Consider the following 20855-nt stretch of genomic DNA (forward strand, 5'->3'; position numbering starts at 1 on the left):
GTGTTTCCAAATAATAACAGATAGAACAAAGCGAATTACCAAGCAAAATAAAATAAAACATGCAAGCCTAAACCTAATACAGCAAGAAAGTGATTACAGATGAAATCTCACCCGCAGATGTTCCAATAAGCTTCTATCACAGACTGGATACCTTCCTAGTCAGGGCCCAATCCTTTCCCCAGTACAGCCCTTGTTCCAGCTCAGTTGGTAGCTAGGGGATTTCTCATGACTGCAGCCCCCTTTGTTCTGTTCCATCCCCTTATATGGCTTTGGCACAAGGTGTGAACCCTTTGTCTCTTTGGGTCCCCATGTGATGGGTTGGATCACAGAAACCCCCTTGGGAGCTGCTGCTTGATGTGCCAAGACTACTTCTACTCCTGCCAGCTCAGGACTCCAGTACCCTGTGATAGAAGATAAAAAGACTTCCTTTAAAAAGTGGAAGTCAGATCCTAGTGAGGCAAATAGAAAGGAGCATAAACACTACCAAATTAAATGCAAGAGTATAATAAGAAAAGACAAAGAGGAGTTTGAAGAATGGCTAGCCAAAAACTCCAAAGGTAATAACAAATTTTTTTTAAGTACATCAGAAGCAGGAAGCCTGCTAAACAACCAATGGGGCCCCTCGATGACAGAGATACGAAAGGAGCGCTTAAAGACAATAAAGTCTTTGCGGGGAAACTAAATGGATTCTTTGCTTCAGTCTTCACGGCTGAGGATGTTAGGGAGATTGCCAAACCTGAGCTGGCTTTTGTAGATGACAAATCTGAGGAACTGTCATAGATTGAAGTGTCTCTAGAGGAGGTTTTGGAATTAATTGATAAACTCAACAGTAACAAGTCACTGGGACCAGATGGCATTCGCCCAAGCGTTCTGAAAGAACTCAAATGTGAAGTTGCGGAACTATTAACTAAGGTTTGTAGCCTGTCCTTTAAATCAGCTTCGGTACCCAATGACTGGAAGTTAGCTAATGTAACACCAGTATTTAAAAAGGGCTCTAGAGGTGATCCCGGCAATTACAGACAGGTAAGTCTAACGTCGGTACCGGGCAAATTAGTCGAAACAATAGTAAAGAATAAAATTGTCAGACACATAGAAAAACATAAACTGTTGAGCAATAGTCAACATGGTTTCTGTAAAGGGAAATCGTGTCTTACTAATCTATTAGAGTTCTTTGAAGGGGTCAACAAATACGTGGACAAGGGGGATCCAGTGGACATAGTGTACTTAGATTTCCAGAAAGTCTTTGACAAGGTCCCTCACCAAAGGCTGTTATGTAAATTAAGCTGTCATGGGATAACAGGGAAGGTCCTTTCATGGATTGAGAACTGGTGAAAATACAAGGAACAAAGGGTAGGAATTAATAGTAAATTCTCAGAATGGAGAGGGGTAACTAGTGGTGTTCCCCAAGGGTCAGTCCTAGGACCAATCCTATTCAATTTATTCATAAATGATCTGGAGAAAGGGGTAAACAGTGAGGTGGCAAAGTTCACAGACGATACTAAACTGCTCAAGATAGTTAAGACCAAAGCAGACTGTGAAGAACTTCAAAAAGATCTCACAAAACTAAGTGATTGGGCAACAAAATGGCAAATGAAATTTAATGTGGATAAATGTAAAGTAATGCACACTGGAAAAAATAACCCCAACTATACATACAATATGATGGGGATTAACTTAGCTACAACTAATCAGGAAAGAGATCTTGGAGTCATCGTGGATAGTTCTCTGAAAACGTCCACACAGTGTGCAGCAGCAGTCAAAAAAGCCAACAGGATGTTAGGAATCATTTAAAAAGGGACAGAGAATAAGAGACAGAATATCTTATTTCCCTTATATAAATCCATGGTACACCCACATCTTGAATACTGCATACAGATGTGGTCTCCTCATCTCAAAAAAGATATACTGGCATTAGAAAAGGTTCAGGATAGGGCAACTAAAATGATCAGGGGTTTGGAGAGGGTCCCATATGAGGAAAGATTAAAAAGGCTAGGACTCTTCAGCTTGGAAAAGAGGAGACTAAGGGGGGATATGACAGAGGTATATAAAATCATGAGTGATGTTGAGAAAGGGATAAGAAAAAGATATTTAATTATTCCCATAATACAAGAACTAGGGGTCACCAAATGAAATTAATAGGCAGCAGGTTTAAAACAAATAAAAGGGAGTTCTTCTTCACACAGCGCACAGTCAACCTGTGGAACTCCTTACCTGAGGAGGTTGTGAAGGCTAGGACTATAACAGTGTTTAAAAGAAAACTGGATAAATTCATGGTGGCTAAGTCCATGAATGGCTATTAGCCAGGATGGGTAAGGAATGGTGTCCCTAGCCTCTGTTTGTCAGAGGATGGAGATGGATGGCAGGAGAGTGATCACTTGATCATTGCCTGTTGGGTTCGCTCCCTCTGGAGTGCCTGACATTGGCCACTGTCAGTGGACAGATGCTGGGCTGGATGGACCTTTGGTCTGACCCAGTACAGCCGTTCTTATGTTCTTCTGTTCATATGCTGAGCCAGGCACTCCCATCTGCTCCAACAAAGACCCAGGGTCTGAATTACTTGCCCCAAAGCTGCAGGTTTACCTGAAAGCAGCTCACAGAAGTGTTGCTGTTTTTAACACTTAGATGCCCAACTCCCAATGGGATCTAAACCCATATAAATCCATTTTACCCTGTATAAAGCTTATGCAGGGTAAACTCATAAATTGTTTGCCCTCTATAATAGTGATAGAGAGATATGCACAGTTGTTTGCTCCCCCAGGTATTAATGCATACTCTGGGTCAATTAATAAGTAAAAAGTGATTTTATTAAATACAGAAAGTAGGATTTAAGTGGTTCCAAGTAGTAACAGACAGAACAAAGTAAGTCACCAAGCAAAATAAAATAAAATGTGCAAATCTATGTCTAATCAAACAGAATATAGATAATCTCACCCTCAGAGATGCTTCAGTAAGTTTTTTTCCTCAGACTGGACACCTTCCAGGCCTGGGCACAATTCTTTCCCCTAGCACAGCCCTTGTTCCAGCTTAGGTAGTAGCTAGGGGATTCTTCATGTTGGGTCTCTCCACTCTTTGTTCTGTTCCACCCCTTTATATGGCTTTTGCATAAGGCTGGAATCCTTTGTCCCTCTCTGGGTTCCTACCCCTCTTTCTCAATGAAAAGGCACCAGGTTAAGGTGGATTCCAGTTCAGGTAACATGATCACATGTCACTGCAAGACTTCATTGCCCACTTGCCAGCACACACGTATACAGGAAGACTTACAGGTAAAACACATCCATCTGCAGACAATTGTCCTGGCTGATGGGAGTCTTCAAGATTCCAAACCACCATTAATGGCCCACATTTTGCATAATTACAATAGAACCTCAGAGTTATAGTTCATATTTCTAGTTTCAGATACAAGAGTGGTACATTTATACAAATAGGATGAACACACTCAGTAGATAATAAGCTTTGTAATGATACCTTACAAGAGACCTTTTACATGGAGCATATTCCAGTTACATTATATTTACTCATTATCAAATTTTAATAAAATCATATAGACTGCAACATCACACCTCACCCATCCTTACAAATGGAAAAGCATCAGGTTTAAGATGGATTTTAGTACCAGGTGACATGGTCACATGTACTGTGAGACCCCAAGCCTTCATTCCTCCCAGACAGGGCCGACTCTAGGTTTTTTGCCACCCCAAGCAAAAAAATTTTTGCCTTCCCCACCCCCGCAACCTGAGCTCCCCCACCACCACCAGTGCCCACCCACTCACACCCCCTGCCGCCCTAGCACTGGGCTCCCCCGCAAACATGGGATCCGCTACCAGCACACGGCAGCTGACTCTGTCCCCATGCGGGTGGAGTGGAGCGAGAGTACTTCCAGGTGGCCATGCGGCTGCGGGACGGAGCGGAGAACATGGCCCCCTCCCTGGGCTTCGTGGCACTGCTGGTGGCTGAAGTGGATCAGTTCGTGCTCACTGCCCTCAGCCCCGACATGCTGGCAGCCGAGGACCTGGAGAGTCCCCCGGACCTGCTGCTCTTCAGCCTCATGGTGCCCTGGCCCAGCCCTGGCGGGCAGGAAGGCAAGGATCTTCGGCTGCAGGGCTACTTGCTCAGCACTGATGAGCCCAGCCGGCCGCTCACCTCCTCACACACTCTGGGAGCCCCTCTCGCTGCCGCCGCAGCCAGGGCTCGGCTCCAGGGGACCCCACTTCCCTCCCTCCCCAGCTCCTCACACACTCTGGGCGGGGCCGCCCAGAGGATTCCGGGGGCCTGGGCCAAAGCAATTTCGGAGGCCCCTTCCCTAAAAAAAGTTGCAATACAATAGTAACATGTATTTGGAAATGTAAAAAATAACTAGTGAAATACATTCAAAAATTAATTTGTGATAATTTGAAAATACACCAAATACATTATTTAAAAACATTAAATGCTTTACTGGTATGTCTACATTTGCAATTACATAATGGGCTGTTGCTGGGTGATGGTGATGGTTGGTGCCAATGGGCTGTCGCTGCCTGGAGGTGGTGCTGCTGTTGCCCAGGGCTGGGTGGGGAGCTGGGCTCTGGATTGGGGGGTGCCCAGCTCACAGAGGCTGGGCTCAGGACTGTGGGGAGATGGGCTTTGGGGGGGTGTCCGGCTTAGAGGGGCTGGTCTCAGAGCTGGGGGTCAGGGCTGAGGGGGATGGGGATGGGGTCAAGGGGTGCCTGGCTCAGAGGGGCTGGGCTCAGAGCTGGGGGTCATGGCTGGGGGGATGGGGTCGGGGAGGTGCCGGCTCAGAGGACTGGGCTCAGAGCTGGGGGTCTGGGTTGTGGGGGGGATGGGGTCGGCGGGGTGCCCACCTCAGAGGGGCTGGGCTCAGAGTGGGTCGTCAGGGCTGAGGGGGGTGGGGTTGGGGGGGTGCCCGGCTCAGAGGACTGGGCTCAGAGCTGGGGGGTCTAGGTTGTGGGGGGGGGGTCGGAGAGGTGCCCACCTCAGAGGGGCTGGGCTCAGAGCTGGGGGTCAGGGCTGGGGGGAATGAGGTTAGGGCGTGTCTGACTCAGAGGGGCTGGGCTCGGAGCTGGGGGTCAGGGCTGGGGGCGATGGGGTCTGGGGGTGCCCGGCTCAGAGGGGCTGGGCTTGGAGCTGGGGGTAAGGGCTGGGGGGGATGGGGTCGGGGGTGCCGGGTTCAGAGGGGCTGGGCTTGGACCTGGGGGTCAGGGATGGGGTCGGGGGGGATTGGGTCGGGGGGGTGCCCAGCTCAGAGGGGCTGGGCTCAGAGCTGGGGGTCAGGGCTGGGGGGGATGGGGACTAGGGTTGCCCAGCTCAGAGGGGCTGGGCTCAGACCTGGGGGTCGGGGGGGATGGGGTCGGGGGGGTGCCCGGCTCAGAGGGGCTGGGCTCAGAGCTGGGGGTCAGGGCTGGGGGGGATGGGGACTAGGGTTGCCCAGCTCAGAGGGGCTGGGCTCAGAGCTGGGGGTCAGGGCTGTGGGGGGATGGGGTCTGGGGGTGCCCGGCTCAGAGGGTCTGGGCTCAGAGCTGGGGGTCAGGGCTGGGGGGGATGGGGTCTGGGGGTGCCCGGCTCAGAGGGGCTGGGCTCAGAGCTGGGGGTCAGGGCTGTGGGGGGATGGGGTCTGGGGGTGCCCGGCTCAGAGGGTCTGGGCTCGGAGCTGGGGGTCAGGGCTGGGGGGATGGAGTCGGGTCGGCCCACTCTCCCGGACAGCGCTGCAGCCACATCATGTCTCCATAAGGGCCTGAGTTCCTGCCACTCGGCTGCAGCTCGCAGCCCCACTCCCTTACCAGCTGAGACACCGGGGGATGGGGGAAGCCGGAGGCGGGGGGAGCCTCTGACATACTCAGTGGGGGTCCCTGCGGGGCCCAGGGCCTGGGGAAAATTGTCCCTCTTCCCCCCTCCGGGCGGCGCTGACTCTGGGAGCCCTTCTTGCTGCTGCCGCAGCCCAGGCTCGGCTCCAGGGGACCCCGCCTCCCTCCCTCCCCGGCTCCTCACACACTCTGGGCGGCTGCGAGAGGAGCTCCCGGAAAGTGTGAGGATCCAGGGAGGGAGGGAAGTGGGGCCCGGGATGCAGGGAGGGAGGAGGGGTCCTGCTGCCGCTGCCACTCCGAGTCTCCCCAGGGTGGCGCTGCGTTTCCCTGCCAGAGTGGGCTGTGCAGGCCACCGCCGGGCTGGGCAGAGGGCGTGGATCCTGGCTCCGGCGAGTGGCTGAGCCAGGGCCGGCTCCCGGCAATGCCACCCCAAGCAAAAAAAAAAAGGGGGGGGTGGAGTGCTGCCCCTTAGAAAGTGCCGCCCCAAGCACATGCTTGGAGGGCTGGTGCCTAGAGCCAGCCCTGCTCCCAGACTAACTCACAGGAAGTCCTGCAAGCAAACAGAGCCATCCACAGTTCATTGTTCTGATTGATGGGAGCCATCGAGATTCCAAACCACCATTAATGGCCCCCATTTTGCATACTTACAATAGGCCCTCAGAGTTATATTTCATATTTCTAGTTTCAGATACAAGAATGATACATAGATACAAATAAGGCCTGGTCTACACTATGATTTTAGGTGAAATTTAGCAGTGTTACCTTGACTTAACCCTGCGCCTGTCCACACGATGAAGCCCTTTTTTTCAACTTGAAGGGTTCTTAAAATCGATTTCTTTACTTCACCTCTGACGAGGGGATTAGTGCTCAAATCAGTCTTGATGGGTCGAATTTGAGGTAGTGTGGACGCAATTCAACGGTATTGGCCTCCGGGAGTTATCCCAGAGTGCTTGTAGTGAGGCGGTGGGATACCCCACAGCCCCGCTGAGGGACAACCCTCCCCCAGCCCAGCGGTGGGCGGAGCCGCCGGGTCCTGCGCCCACCCCTCAGAGGTCACGGCGCAGACCCGGAAGTATAAAAGCTGACCTGCAGAGCTCAGAAGGAGCCCAGCCACCGCCGGGACCAGACGTCTGTGGCCACTGCCAGCTGGAGCTCACACCCGGCCAGCTGAGCCTGCCCCATGCTCGCTACCCCGACGACAACTGGCCGAGCCTGCCCCACGCCCGCTACCCCGAGGAAGGGCCGAGGCTGCCCCGCGCCAGCTACTCCAAGGAGCCGTTGAGCCCACCCTCGCACACTTACCCAGAGGAACCGATGGTATTCGAGACCTCTGGTGATGCTATGAGGACTCAGATACTTGACGAGGGGGAGAGTGGAAGTAGCCTGGGGGCAGCTGACCCCAGTCTGGCTGCAGCACTGCCAGAGCCAATGTCAGTGTGTTGTGGCCAGGATCCCACTGACAGCAGCGACTCCCCGCCACTGCTAGGGCCCTGGGCTGAGATGCAGTGGAGTGGGAGGGCCTGCGTCCCTGCTGCCACCCATCCAAGGGTGGCAGACTCCACCTTTCCCTGGCCTGAGGAGGCCGAAACCTACTACTGATGCTCAGCCCTGCCTGAGGGCCTGAGCATTTGGACTCAGTGTTTGTTGCCCCGCCCTGACCTAGGGCCGGGCTTAAGAATATTGGTAGCGAGGCGGTGGAATACCCCACAGCCCCGCTGAGGGACAAACCGCGGCTGAGCAGCGTCACAGTGCTCCATTGTGACTGCTCTGGACAGTGCTCTCAACTCAGATGCACTGGCCAGGTAGACAGGAAAAGTCCCGCAAACTTTTGAATTTTGTTTCCTATTTGGCCAGCGTTGCGAGCTGATCAGCACAGGTGACCATGCAGAGCTCATCAGCAGAGGTGACCATGAGGTCCCAGAATCGCAAAAAAGCTCCAGCTTGGACCGAAGGGGAGGTATGGGATCTGATCGCTGTATGGGGAGACGAATCCTTGCTAGCTGAACTCTGTGTCAGTAAACGAAATGCCAAAACATTTGAAAAAATCTCCAAGGGCAAGAAGGACAGAGGCTATAACAGGGACCCGCAGCAGTGCTACGTGAAACTGAAGGAGCTCAGGCAAGCCTACCAAAAACCGAGAGAGGCAAATGGCCGCTCCAGGTCAAGGACCCAAACATGCTGCTTCTATGATGAGCTGCATGCCATTCTAGGGGGTGCAGCCACCAGTACCCCAACCCTGTGCGTCAATGGAGTAGAACGCAGCACGGAAGAGGGTTTTGGGGATGAGGAGGAGGTTGAAGATAGCTCACAGCAAGGAAGCGGAGAAACTGGTTTTCCCAACGGCCAGGATCTGTTTCTCACCCTGGACCTGGAGCCAGTAATCCCCAAACCCACCCAAGGCAGGCTTCCGGACCCTGAAGGAGGAGAAGGGACCTCTGGTGAGTGTACCTTTGTAAAATATTAAATATGGTTTAAAAGCAAGCGTGTTTAATGATTAATTTGCCCTGGCATTCACAGCCAGTACAGCTACTGGAAAAGTCTGTTAACATGTCTGGGGATGGAGTGAAAATCCTCCAGGGACATCTCCATGAAGCTTTCCTGGATGTACTCCCAAAGAGTTAGCAAAAGGTTTCTGGGAAGGGAAGCCTTATTCCGTCCTTCATAGTAGGACACTTTACTACGCCAGGCCAGTAGCACGTAGTCAGGAATCATTGCATAACAAAGCATGGCAGCGTATGGTCCCGGTGTTTGCTGGCATTCAAACAACATCTGTTCTTTATCTCTCTGTGTTATCCTCAGGAGAGTGATATCATTCATCGTCACCTGGTTGAAATAGGGTGGTTTTATTAAATGGACTTTCAGAGGTGCCCGTTCCTGCTGGGCTGTTTGCCTGTGGCTGAACAGAAATGTTCCCCGCTGTTAGCCACATGGGTGAAGCCATCAAAATGTGACCTTGTAATGAAAGCACATGTGCTATGTAATGTTAACAGCAAGGTTTACCATGAAAGAGTGTACCCATTGTTCTATAAAATGAGTCTTTTTAACTACCACTCTCACTTTTTTTCCCTCCACCAGCTGCATATGTTTCTCCTTTGCAGAGGCTAGCGAAGATTAGAAGGCAAAAGAAATGCACTCGGGATGAAATGTTCTCTGAGATCATGCTGTCCTCCCACACTGACAGAGCACAGCAGAATGTGTGGAGCCAGACAATGTCAGAGTGCAGGAAAGCACAATGTGAACGTGAGGAGTGTGGCAGGCTGAAGAGAGTAAGTGGTGGGCTGAAGATGATCGGTGGCGTCATCTTGCTGACAGAAGGCAGGAGTCAATGTTCAGGCTGCTGGAAGATCAAACTCATATGCTCCAGCATATGGCTGAGCTGCAGGAAAGGCAGCAGGAGCACAGACTGCCACTGCAGCCCCTGTGTAACCAAAAACCCTTCTCCCCAAGTTCCATAGCCTCCTCACCCAGATGCCCAAGAACGCAGTGGGGGAGCCTCCAGCCACCCAGCCACTCCACCCCAGATGATTGCCCAAGCAACAGAAGGCTGGCATTCAATAAGTTTTAAAGTACAGTGTGGCCTTGTCCTTCCCTCCTCCCCCACCCAGTGCTTCCCTCCTTCCCCACCCCTCCCAGGCTACCTGGGTAGTTATCTCTCTATTTGTGTTATGAATTAATAAAGAATGCATGAATGTGAAGCAACAATGATTTTGTTGCCTCTGCAAGCAGTGATCAAAGGGGGGAAGGGAGGGTGCCTAGCTTACAGGGAAGTAGAGTGAACCAAGGGGGGGGAGGTTTATCAAGGAGAAGCAAACAACTTTCACACTGTAGCCTGGCCAGTCTGAAACTGGTTTTCAAAGCTTCTCTGATGCGCACCACACCCTCCCATACTCTTCTAACTGCCCCGGTGTCTGGCTGCATGTAATCAGTGGCCAAGCAATTTGCCTCAACCTCCCACCCTGCCATAAACGTCTTCTCCTTGCTCTCACAGCTATTGTGGAGCTCACAGCAAGCAGTAATAACAATGGGAATATTGGTTTCGCTGAGGTCTAACCGAGTTAGTAAACTGCACCAGCGCGCTTTTAAATGTCCAAATGCACATTCTACCACCATTCTGCACTTGCTCAGCCTATAGTTGAACAGCTGCTGCCTACTGTCCAGGCTGCCTGTGTATAGCTTCATGAGTCATGGCATTATGGGGTAGGATGGGTCCCCAAGGATAACTATAGGCATTTCAACATTCCCAGTGGTTATTTTCTGGTCTGGGAAGAAAGTCCCTTCCTTCCTGCAGCTTTTGAAACAGACCAGAGTTCCTGAAGATGCAAGCGTCATGTACCTTTCTTGGCCATCCCATGTTGATGTTGGTGAAACGTCCCTTGTGATCCACCAGTGCTTGCTGCAGCATTGAAAGTACCCCTTGCAGTTTATGTACTCTCTGGCTTGGTGCTCCGGTACCAAGATAGGGATATGGGTTCTGTCTATCGCCCCACCACAGTTAGGGAATCCCATTGCAGCAAAGCCATCCACTATGACCTGCACATTTCCCAGAGTCACTACCCTTGATATCAGCAACTCTCTGTTTGCGTTGGCTACTCGGATCACAGCAGCCCCCACAGTAGATTTGCCCACTCCAAATTGATGCCCGACTGACCGGTAGCTGTCTGGTATTGCAAGCTTCCACAGGCCTATTGCCACTCGCTTCTCAACTGTGAGGGCTGCTCTCATCTTGGTATTCTGGTGCTTCAGAGCAGGGGAAAGCAAGTCACAAAGTTCCATGGAAGTGCCCTTACGCATGCGAAAGTTTCACAGCCACTGGGAATTGTCCCAGACCTGCAACACTATGCGGCCCCACCAGTCTGTGCTTGTTTCCTGGGCCCAGAATCAGCGTTCCATGCCATGAACCTTCCCCATTAACATCATGATGTGCACATTGCCAGGGCCCTTACTTTGTGAGAAGTCTATGTCCACGTCTATGTCCTCATCATTCTCGTCACTGCACTGCCTTCGCCTCCTCGCCTGGTTTCACTTTTGCAGGTTCTGGTTCTGCATATACTTCAGGATAATGCACGTGGTGTTTACAGTGCTTATAATTGCCGTGGTGATCTGAGCGGGCTCCATGTTCCCAGTGCTATGGTGTCTGTGCTGAAAAAAGGCGCGAAATGATTATCTGCCGTTGCTCTGACAGAGGGAGGGGCGACTGATGACATGGCTTACAGGGAATTAAAATCAACAAAGGGGGTGACTTTACATCAAGGAGAAACACAAACAACTGTCACACAGAATGGCCCCCTCAAGGACTGAACTCAAAACCCTGGGTTTAGCAGGCTGTTGATTTCATGGAAGGAGGGGGGAGCAAATGAATACAAAACAAATCTGGTCTATTGCTTGTTTTGAGCCATTCCATCTATCTTATACATCTTAGGCTGGCAGCAGACAGTGCAGTACGACTGCTCGCCATCGTCATCTCCTGGGTGCTTGTCAGAAGACAGTGCAGTATGACTGGGGAATGACCTGGCTGAGTCACTCCCATGTCTGCCCAGGTACCACTGACCAACCTCACTGAGGTCAGGTAAAAGAGCACCCAGGAAAACAATGATGATGGCTACCAATCATAATGCACTGTCTGCTGCCAAAAGGCAATGAGCTGCTGCTGTGTAGCAATGGTCCCACGGCTGCCGGCACCCAGCAGACGTTGGGTGATGGTGAGCTGAGCGGGCTCCAGACTTGCCATGGTATGGCGTCCGCACAGGTAACCCAGGAAAAAAGGCACAAAATGATTGTCTGCCGTTTCTTTCACAGAGGGAGGGAGAGGGGGGCCTGACGACATGTACCCAGAACCACCCATGACACTGTTTTTGCCCCATCAGGCATTGGGATCTCAACCCAGAATTCCAATGGGTGGTGGAGACTGCAGGAACTGTGGGATAGGTACTCACAGTGCAAGGCTTCGGATGTCAACGTTAGCCTTGGTACTGTCCACCGAGTTAATGCTCTTTGAGCGTTTTGTGTGGGGACACACACAATCGACTGTATAAAAACGATTTCTAAAAAAGCTACTTCTATAAATTCAACCTAATTTCGTAGTGCAGACACACCCTCAGATGAACACACTCAGTAGATTATAAACTTTGTAACGATCCTTCACAACAGACCTTTTGCATGAAGCCTTTTCCAGTTACATTGTATTCACACTCATTAGCATCTTTCATAAAATCATATAGAGTGCAACGTCACACCTTGGACTCTGTGGGGATCTTGACTAAGCTAGTCAGCCACTGCTGGAAAAGGAAGATGGGGGAGGAAATTACCTTGAACAAGCACTGTAACTTGTTACTCAGTCCTAGCCATTGGAAAGCATATTTTTACTTTGATTTGTAACCCTGCACAAAGGCCCTGCTTCTCCTCCCCCTTGCACCAGCTTTACATCAGAGTCACCTCAGTGATTTGTGTGTCCTTTCTCCTGACCTGCCTAGGGGTGAGAGGAAGGTCACGCCCAGACACTCCTGGACCCAAGGCTATGAAGCTGATAGTTCCTCAACAGGGAGCACACCAGTCCTGCCACCATGCATTAATCATTCACTTCTCCATGTGGACTTTGCTACTTGCAAATAATGTTGCCAAAACAACCAAGAGCCAGTGGGAGGGGCAGTATTAAATGAGACCCTGGGTGTGGCTAATAAGATGCTTCTCTCCACTTGCCTTGGATCACTGAGCGTTGCTATTTGTCCTGCCGTAGGGTTGGAGAACACACTCCGTTATGGTGTTGTGGGTGTGTGCAGGGAGTGGGATCTAGCCTCTTCCTGCACTGAGAGATTTTGTTAGTCTCTAAGGTGCCACAAGTACTCCTGTTCTTTTTGCAGATACAGACTAACATGGCTGCTACTCTGTAACCTAACTAACGATATTCCCCTCACCCAAAGGCTGCTGTCGCCGCTCTTTTCAGAGGGTGCCCATGAGGGAGTTAAATGCTGCACATTTATTAGTAATTATTAATTAATTACAGCTCACTCAGCCTGCTGACTGAGACACACTAGAGGAAACACCCCTGTCCAGGCAATACTCAGAGGAAGGTTTTGATTGGAATCAGCTGTATGTTTGGGGCAGGGTACGCTTCTCTGTGTATCCAAAGGCGGCTGCATGGACATGGATGGCACATACCAATCCTCTGCTGCTTGCTGCCTTATTCAGCCACCTTCAGGGAGGGAACAGAACAAAGAAATAGAAAAGATGAGAACTCAGAAAAAGACAATCTGCTTGTCCTCACTACAGTCTCTGCTGCTGTATGCATTTAGGGCCACATTGTGTCCCAAAGACGCAGCCGTCCTAAGAGGTACAGAGCTGCCCTGCCCCAGCTGCATCTCAGGGAGTCACAATTCCCTGATTGCTCCTATTTGCACCAGAGGGAAGTACTAACCCCAACAGAAAATGACACTCTGCCTCAGGGGTGAAAGTAGAAACAGGGACTTACTGGTACGGGGCTGGGTTGGGGCCGGCTCTGGCCCCCAGAAGGGGTGGAGCCTTGGGTGCAAGGGGCGGGGATGGGAGGGGCTCAGAGCCAGCCCCAGCCCGTCCTGTACCAGGAAGTGCCCTCCCCATCCCCACCGGGGTAGCAGCAGCAGCCAGGGGCTACGGCAGCAGTTTAAAGGGCCCAGGGCTCGCACGCCACTACCGGCCCGGGCCCTTTAAACTGCTGCCAGAGCCCTGGCTGCTACCCCAGGGCTCTGGCAGTGGGGCTCTGGGGACAATTTAAAGGGACCAGGACTCTCCTGCTTCTACTGCCCAGGCCCTTTAAATAGCTCCCGGAGTCCTGGGGTAACCGGTGGGGCTCCAGTGGCTATTTAAAGGGCCCAGGGCAGTAGAGGCAGCGGGAGCCCAGGCCTTTTAAATAGCCCCTGGAGTCACAGCGGTGGGGCTCCGGTGGCTATTTAAAGGGCCCAGGGCAGTAGAGGCAGCGGGAGCCCCTGCCCTTTAAATAGCTCCCGGAGCCCCATTGCCACTACCCCAGGGCTCCAGCAGCGGGACTCTGGTGGCAATTTAAAGGGCCTGGGACTCTAGCCACTGGGGAAGCCTCCTGGGGAAGCCAGGCCACCCTGGTACACCATACCTGGCCGTACCATCTTACTTTCACCTCTGCTCTGCCTGCAACAAATAGGGAAGAGGGCGTGGGTTGTGGCTCTTTGAGCTGTCTCCTTTCCAGAGTGGGGCTGCAATGTGCTACCCCTTGTTGTGCAGCATGGTCGGGAGCTGTGATCTAGCCCTTTGGAAGGTATTCGTACAACTGTGAAGAGAGAGTTTTGTTTTGTATTTTTCAGTAAAGATTCTAAGGGCCTTGATCTTGCAGTGGGAACATCGAGCACAGACCATTAAGCCTGTGCTGAACCCCACTGGCGTTAATGGGCTCCACACGGCTGCAGGGGGCTGTCCTAGTGGATGCAATCGCAGAAGCAGGGATTAAATCAGAACAGTAATCTCTGCTAGTTCTTGGGGGCCTAGTTAAATGGTGCCCCCCAACTGGGGCACATGCTTTGTGCTGAATGTCTTGTGCTGTCGATGTTCACTGGAGACACAGAAGAACACTGCAGACATCATTCTTAAAAAGTGCCAGGAAAGGCACTTTGGCTAATGAGTATAGACTCAGACATGCCAATGAGGGAATCCAGACCTGTACATGTTTCTGATGATAATGGGGCTATTTGGAAAGCTGTCCAGCTGCCCTGACCTATAATATGCATGACCAATTATCCTTGTAACACGGCTTTGCTGGCAGATGTAGTGTTTCTCGGAATACTTGAAGTTTGGGCCTTGCAGGCATCCTTCAGCTCTTTGTCATGCTTCTTAGATGGATGCCATTAGCATATACATGAATTCTCTGTAGTGATTGACAGACTGCACTGAATAAACTGAGTTACGTTCCTGCTAACTAACCCCCAAAATGACTCCATTGCCTCACCCTCCATAACATGGCAGTCTCACATTTATATCACTAAATCAGTAGTTCTCAAACTGAGTTGGGACCCCAAAGGGGGTAGGAGGGTCCCTTTGAATGGGTCGCTAGAGCTGGCTGACATTTGCTGGGACACAGGGCTCCAGCCTGAGGACCTCTGCCCAGGGCCTGAGCCTGGGAGCAGGGTCAGGCTGCAGGCCCCCCTGCCTGGGGATGAAACCCTTGAGCTACAGCTCTGGCCCACCCTGCCCATAGTGGTGAGGCTCAGGCTTTGGCTTCCCCATCCAGGGTAGTGGGACTCGGGCGGGCTCAGGCTTTGGCCTCCCCTCCTGGGGTCATGAAGTAATTTTTGTTGTCAGAAAGGGGTCACAGTGCAGTTAAGTTTGAGAACCCCTGCACTAAATCAACCCCTCAGGCCAGAAGCCTGGTGTAGGGACCCCTTCCCAGGCAATCCAGGGAGCAAGAGCTGCCATTCGAACAATTGCCTGGGAAAAACAAACATTTCTAGGTGCTCATTCCAAATGGGAACCTCTGGACTGAGGCTGATGTCCAGAGGATTGCGTTACACATGCCTGTCCCCATGGCAAATGCACACTGTTGCTGTGTGAGCAGAGAGGCACAGTGGTGGGATCCCAGCACTCAAGGGATGGCAAAGTGCCATCACACTCTGCATGAAACTCCAGGAAGCAGCACCCATGCACACCACTGGGGTTCAAGCCCGGCAGGCCAGCCCAGTGTCTGTCCAGCTCCTGACATTGGTTATGAACCCAATGTGCAGGTCCCCAAATAAGGCAGGAGACCCTAGCTGAGGGTAGCATGTTTAAACACAGACCTTCAGCTTCAAATTCCCAGGGGATCCAGAGAAATGCAAACAATCCATTCTGCATGATGGATCATGTCAGTATTGCTTATGAACCCACAGCACAGGGTTTTCGATGAGAGGACCACTTCCGTTGAAAGGGAAGAAATTTCATTTCGTGTTGGCATGTTTATCATTTAGAAGCTCCCAGCTACTAATCTAGGCTTATTAGAAGGAGCACCAGGCCTTGATGCAATCCTATCAAGTGCCATGAATTGCATGCTGGTTCTCGTTTTGAAATGGTCTCTCTGTGAGGTTATCATCCCTATCAGTCTGTTCTCTGGCTTTCTCTGCCATGCTCATCCCTTATGGTATCTGAATGTCTCTGCATCCCAAAGCCCTGTCCTCCATGAGAGCTGAAATGGCCTCACAACCTAGCCCCGTGGCTCAGTTTGCCCCCTGGGCTCTGGGGCCTGTATTAGATGTTCTTCTTTCACTGCAGTACCTTGCAGGTGTGACGACAGGTTTAGCAACTCTCTTGTTTTGCAACTAGGTGCAGTTTCCACCACGCAATGTGACCATCTGGGCTGGACTTGCTGCTGCCTTGTCCATGGGGTTGTGAATCGGGAGGGATGGGGTTTGTGGTTGAAAACACTCACGATCTTTTTCCTCCTGGCTAATGTGCCAAACTGATCTATTGGATGATTTAGGAGCTCTCTTTCACTTTTTTGCATGTGATTACGTGAAAAGCGAAGTAAAGATAGGGGGTACGGAGCAGGCCCATTGTGATGGGGCAAGGCCAGATGGCTACAGTAAAGTAGTGAGGAACAGGTTTGTTAGCCCCAGGCTACACAAATCCCTGGTACCATGGTAACCAAATGGCAGTTGCTCCAGATAAATCAAGACAGCTGGGGCCAATTAAGATCTTTCTAGAAGGCAGTGGAGATAGCTACATTGATTGGGACACCTGAAGCCAATCAAGGGCTGGTTGGAACTAGTTAAAAGCCTCCCAGTTAGTCAGTGAGGTGCACGTGTGAGGAGCTGGGAGCAAGAGGTGCAAGGAGGTGACAGTGACAGGGTGTGCTGTTGGAGGATTGAGGAGTACAAGCGTTATCAGACACCAGGAGGAAGGTCCCGTGGTGAGGATAAAGAAAGTGTTTGGAGGAGGCCATGAGGAAGTAGCCCAGGGAGCTGCAGCTGTCATGCAGCTGTTACAGGAGGCACTATAGACAGTTGCAATCCACAGGGCCCTGGGCTGGAACCCAGAGCAGAGGGTGGGCCCAACTTCTGATCAGACACAGGAGGAATTGACCCAGACTGTGGGTTCCACAAGAGGGGAAGATCACTGAGGTGAACAAATCCGCCAATAAGCGCAGGACCCACCACGGTGGAGGAGGAACTTTGTCACACTATGACGATTCCATTTACATTTTTTAAATTTACTGTTATAATTTTATAATTTGCATTATATACATGGACACAAATACAGAGAACAATTTTTTCAAATAAAAAAACATTTATACATAAATAAATTTCTTTGGTTGCATTATGTTTTGAACAAGAGGCATTTAAACAATTTTTTTAAATTTTTTTTTTGGTAAAGAAGTGACCTATGCACATTTTTTGCAGTTGTACTCTTTCTTCTCATCTGTCAGGTTTTCTTGATTGGTTCCTTCTGTAATGCAGGGCATATGTGCCCACCTCTTGCAAGAATCACACTGGACCTTTGATAAGTAACAATTAAGAAATGAAATCATAGAAGTTATAATGTTACACATACTTTGCATTCACTCATGCTATTCCTTCCATATGTGAGCATTACCTAACATATGCCTATCAGCATGAAGAAAATGTTTACTGATGTGGAATTTTTACAAGAATCATGATCCTTAAGCAGTTTATGGCATTTATTTTTCATACAATTCTATGTTTCTTACCATCATGCAATCCTCACTTTCCTTTTCACAGTTGACAAGGTTGCAGTATATGCAGTAGTCCTCCACGCTTTCTTAAAAATAAATATAGCGTTACGAAATGATGAATACGTTACGACCAACACTGAAAATGCAAATCTTTATTTATTAATTGTCAATATTTTAATCCAGTCAATGGTTTGAACATATCTTTTTCTTTTTTGTGAGTCATATTTTCTCAAATTTTTACTTTATTGCACCTGTATCTAAAAATGCCAATTTCATTTAACTGGTCAATCAATAGCAACCATTCACCCCATTCAAATTTTTGTGTACTGAAAGATATTATTGATTCATAGTCTCCATTACAGAACTAAACCTATGAGATATCCCACTTTAGGAGTATTAAGATAACTGTCTGTTATGTGACATAATTCCACTCTTCATGTTATCTTCACATGTGTCTAATGAGTCCACAGTACATGGTAGAAAGAAATTACCTGACTCCTTCATTAGAAGAATTGCTATATGTCTTCTAAATGCAGTATTAGCCTCTTGTGTTGTTTCTATCATACTGAGTCTTTGTGCTGCAAATACATTTCTGTAAAATAATAACACTGATATTTAAAATAAGCATAATAATTACCAGAGGTGAAAGTGGGCCGGTTCAGCATACTGGTAAGAACCAGCCACTGGTTCCTGCCTATACATGGCTGACATTACACTTCTGCTGTGGCAGTGCTTTATGCTTTAACGTTACTGCCCCCTTTATCCCTCTCCCCTCCCCCACATCAGCGGCCCTGCCATAGGATTCGGCAATGCTGTTGGATGCTCCTGGCAGGGCTGCTTACTGTGCGGGACTGAAAGGGGCTCTGGGTTACAGTGATTTACAAAGGCCTGGTGCTCCTGGCCGCTGCAGCAGCTGTCAGGAAGGGCTGGCTGGTAGAATCTGGCCCCCCAGCACCGCACCTTCCCCCGGAGATCCCATCCCTTCTTGGGGTCACAAGCCCACCCCGCACACCCTTGGCAAGGACGCTGGTGGCAGTGCCACTAGTAATCGCTGGCATTTACTTTCACTCTGGATAATTACACATACATAACAAATAATAATGGCAATTTGGTATTCAGTACCTTTAAGATGAGTGGTCCACAGTTGTGGCCATCACTTTGTCTGGGATGCTGCACAATTTTACTGTTCCAATCAGATGAGGATTTGCTAGTTAATCGTTTGATGAAGTTTCTGAAATTTTTAGAGAGCACATTAGCTGACTGCATAAATGAGCTTTGCTTTCCTTTTTTTTTTTCCCCCTCTCTTTTCTGGACATAGATAAAAATCCATTCTCCCGCTTTTTAATTAATGATTGAAATGACTCATTGCTCACATAGGTACACACTTGTTTTCATATTATTGTCTCACACTTACACAGTGTGTCATCTGAGTTGCTGTGCCCCATGTTGATAATGACACATTCTCAATCATGCAACACGCTACTGTCTTGTGTCCACATTCCGTGAAGTCGTTCCCCAGAGTCACATCACACAAGTTCACTCAAAGTCCATTCCTAGGCACATTCAGCACAAGTACATGCTGCTTCAGTGTTTATTTGTAGCTAATAGGAAGATATTAGTCTCACTATTGTTACATTCCCTTTAAAAAAATTTCAGTGGAACAGTTAATGTCCACTGTAAAAGTAAGTATCTAATAAATCACCTCCAATTCCTCAGGCATGTTCTTTCATATCTCATCTCATCACGCAAGGGATCAATTATTAACAATTCCTTTTTTTCAACAAGACTATCTGTAAGTTTAAATATATTCACAAATGATATTGGTAATGTGATTATTTCAAACATTTTATATGATTTATCAACAATCGTTATGCAATTAACATACGCTCATTTGTAATGTCTCAGCAACACATAAGGGAAAAACATATTGTGAAATCATTGATTAATTCATTACAGAATGGATTCTTCCAAGTTACATTAATAACGTAACTTGACAGTAGCATTTTATTTTTAACATTCACAGTCCACTTTCCTTTGCATGCACTGAACTCACTGAAAACCCACAACACGGGAAATTATATCACCACTGCCATAGTTGTGTTACAAATTTCTTATTTATTACCACATTTATTGCCCATAATCCAGAAGTACAATACAAAACATCTTACTGCAAGAACCCAATGACCTGGTGTGTGGTAAGGAAGCAATAATATACCAGTTTGAAGTAATTCACTCTGTATTTATTTAAAAAAAAAATAGAATTAGAATTACAGTTTCCAGTGAAGCAAACCATGAAATGTACATTATACTGTATTTCCCAATTTCATTACATGTATTACTGTTACAGTACTCCTCCACATCAAACATACCATTGTATTTGCTGTTTCACACTGTTTAACTCACTGAATGAAATTGTGCTTTTCTCATGCTATGCATGAAAGTGTGTTAGCATTTACCTTCACTTTCATTTGTGTAGCTCTGCCTGAGAGAATGACAGTGGAAACTACTGATGAGATGGCTTGTACCTGTTAACAGTCAACAAAGTTATTAATGCATTAATAATTGTGGCACGTCAAGAACATAATGAATTTAATATAGACAGACATGCAAGGGATCCTTAGTGTTACAAATCAGATATGTATATGTAAGAAAGTCCTATAAAAACAAAATGATTTGTAATCAATGTGCTCTGTCTTACTTAATGGTATCAGAGGGGTACCTGTGTTAGTCTGGATCTGTAAAAACAGGCATCCGACGAAGTAGGTATTCACCCACAAAAGCTCATGCTCCAGTACATCTGTCAGTCTATAAGGTGCCACAGGATTCTTTGCTGTCTTACTTAATGTAAAAACTGACTAAGCTGTTCGCATACTTGTGTTCAATTAATGGACCCACTGAACTGTACAGCAAAACTAATGTGGCCCTCTATTGTATGTCCGATATGCACCTCCAAATACATTTCAGTAAACGTTTGGCAGCAGTAAATACACAGAAATGTTGCAATTTCAGGTTTATGTTGATATTTCAAGGGTATTTGGACTTAAATATATTGTGCCACATGTTCACGTGATTGTTTACTTATTGAATCAATGTATTGTGTCATGTACCATCACAGGAACTAACCTACCTTTCCATCTGCTTTCTCGACCACACAGCTCAAATACACACCAATAACCTACAACACATAATGAAAGAAAAGGCACAGTTTCAATATTTGATGAATCAATCCCATTAACAAATACATGTTTAGTTGTACTTAAATGTACCTCATCACTTATCCAGCTTCTCGGTTTCAGGCAATGAAATGAAGAGCCATACAATTTTATGTTTCTCACTTTGGCCTCCAGTCTCTCTGTGTGTTTGTCGATCATTAGAAATTTGACTAGGAAAAAAAT

The sequence above is a fragment of the Gopherus evgoodei genome, chromosome 6 (assembly GCF_007399415.2).
Source record: "Gopherus evgoodei ecotype Sinaloan lineage chromosome 6, rGopEvg1_v1.p, whole genome shotgun sequence".
NCBI classification, from domain to species: Eukaryota; Metazoa; Chordata; order Testudines; family Testudinidae; genus Gopherus; species Gopherus evgoodei.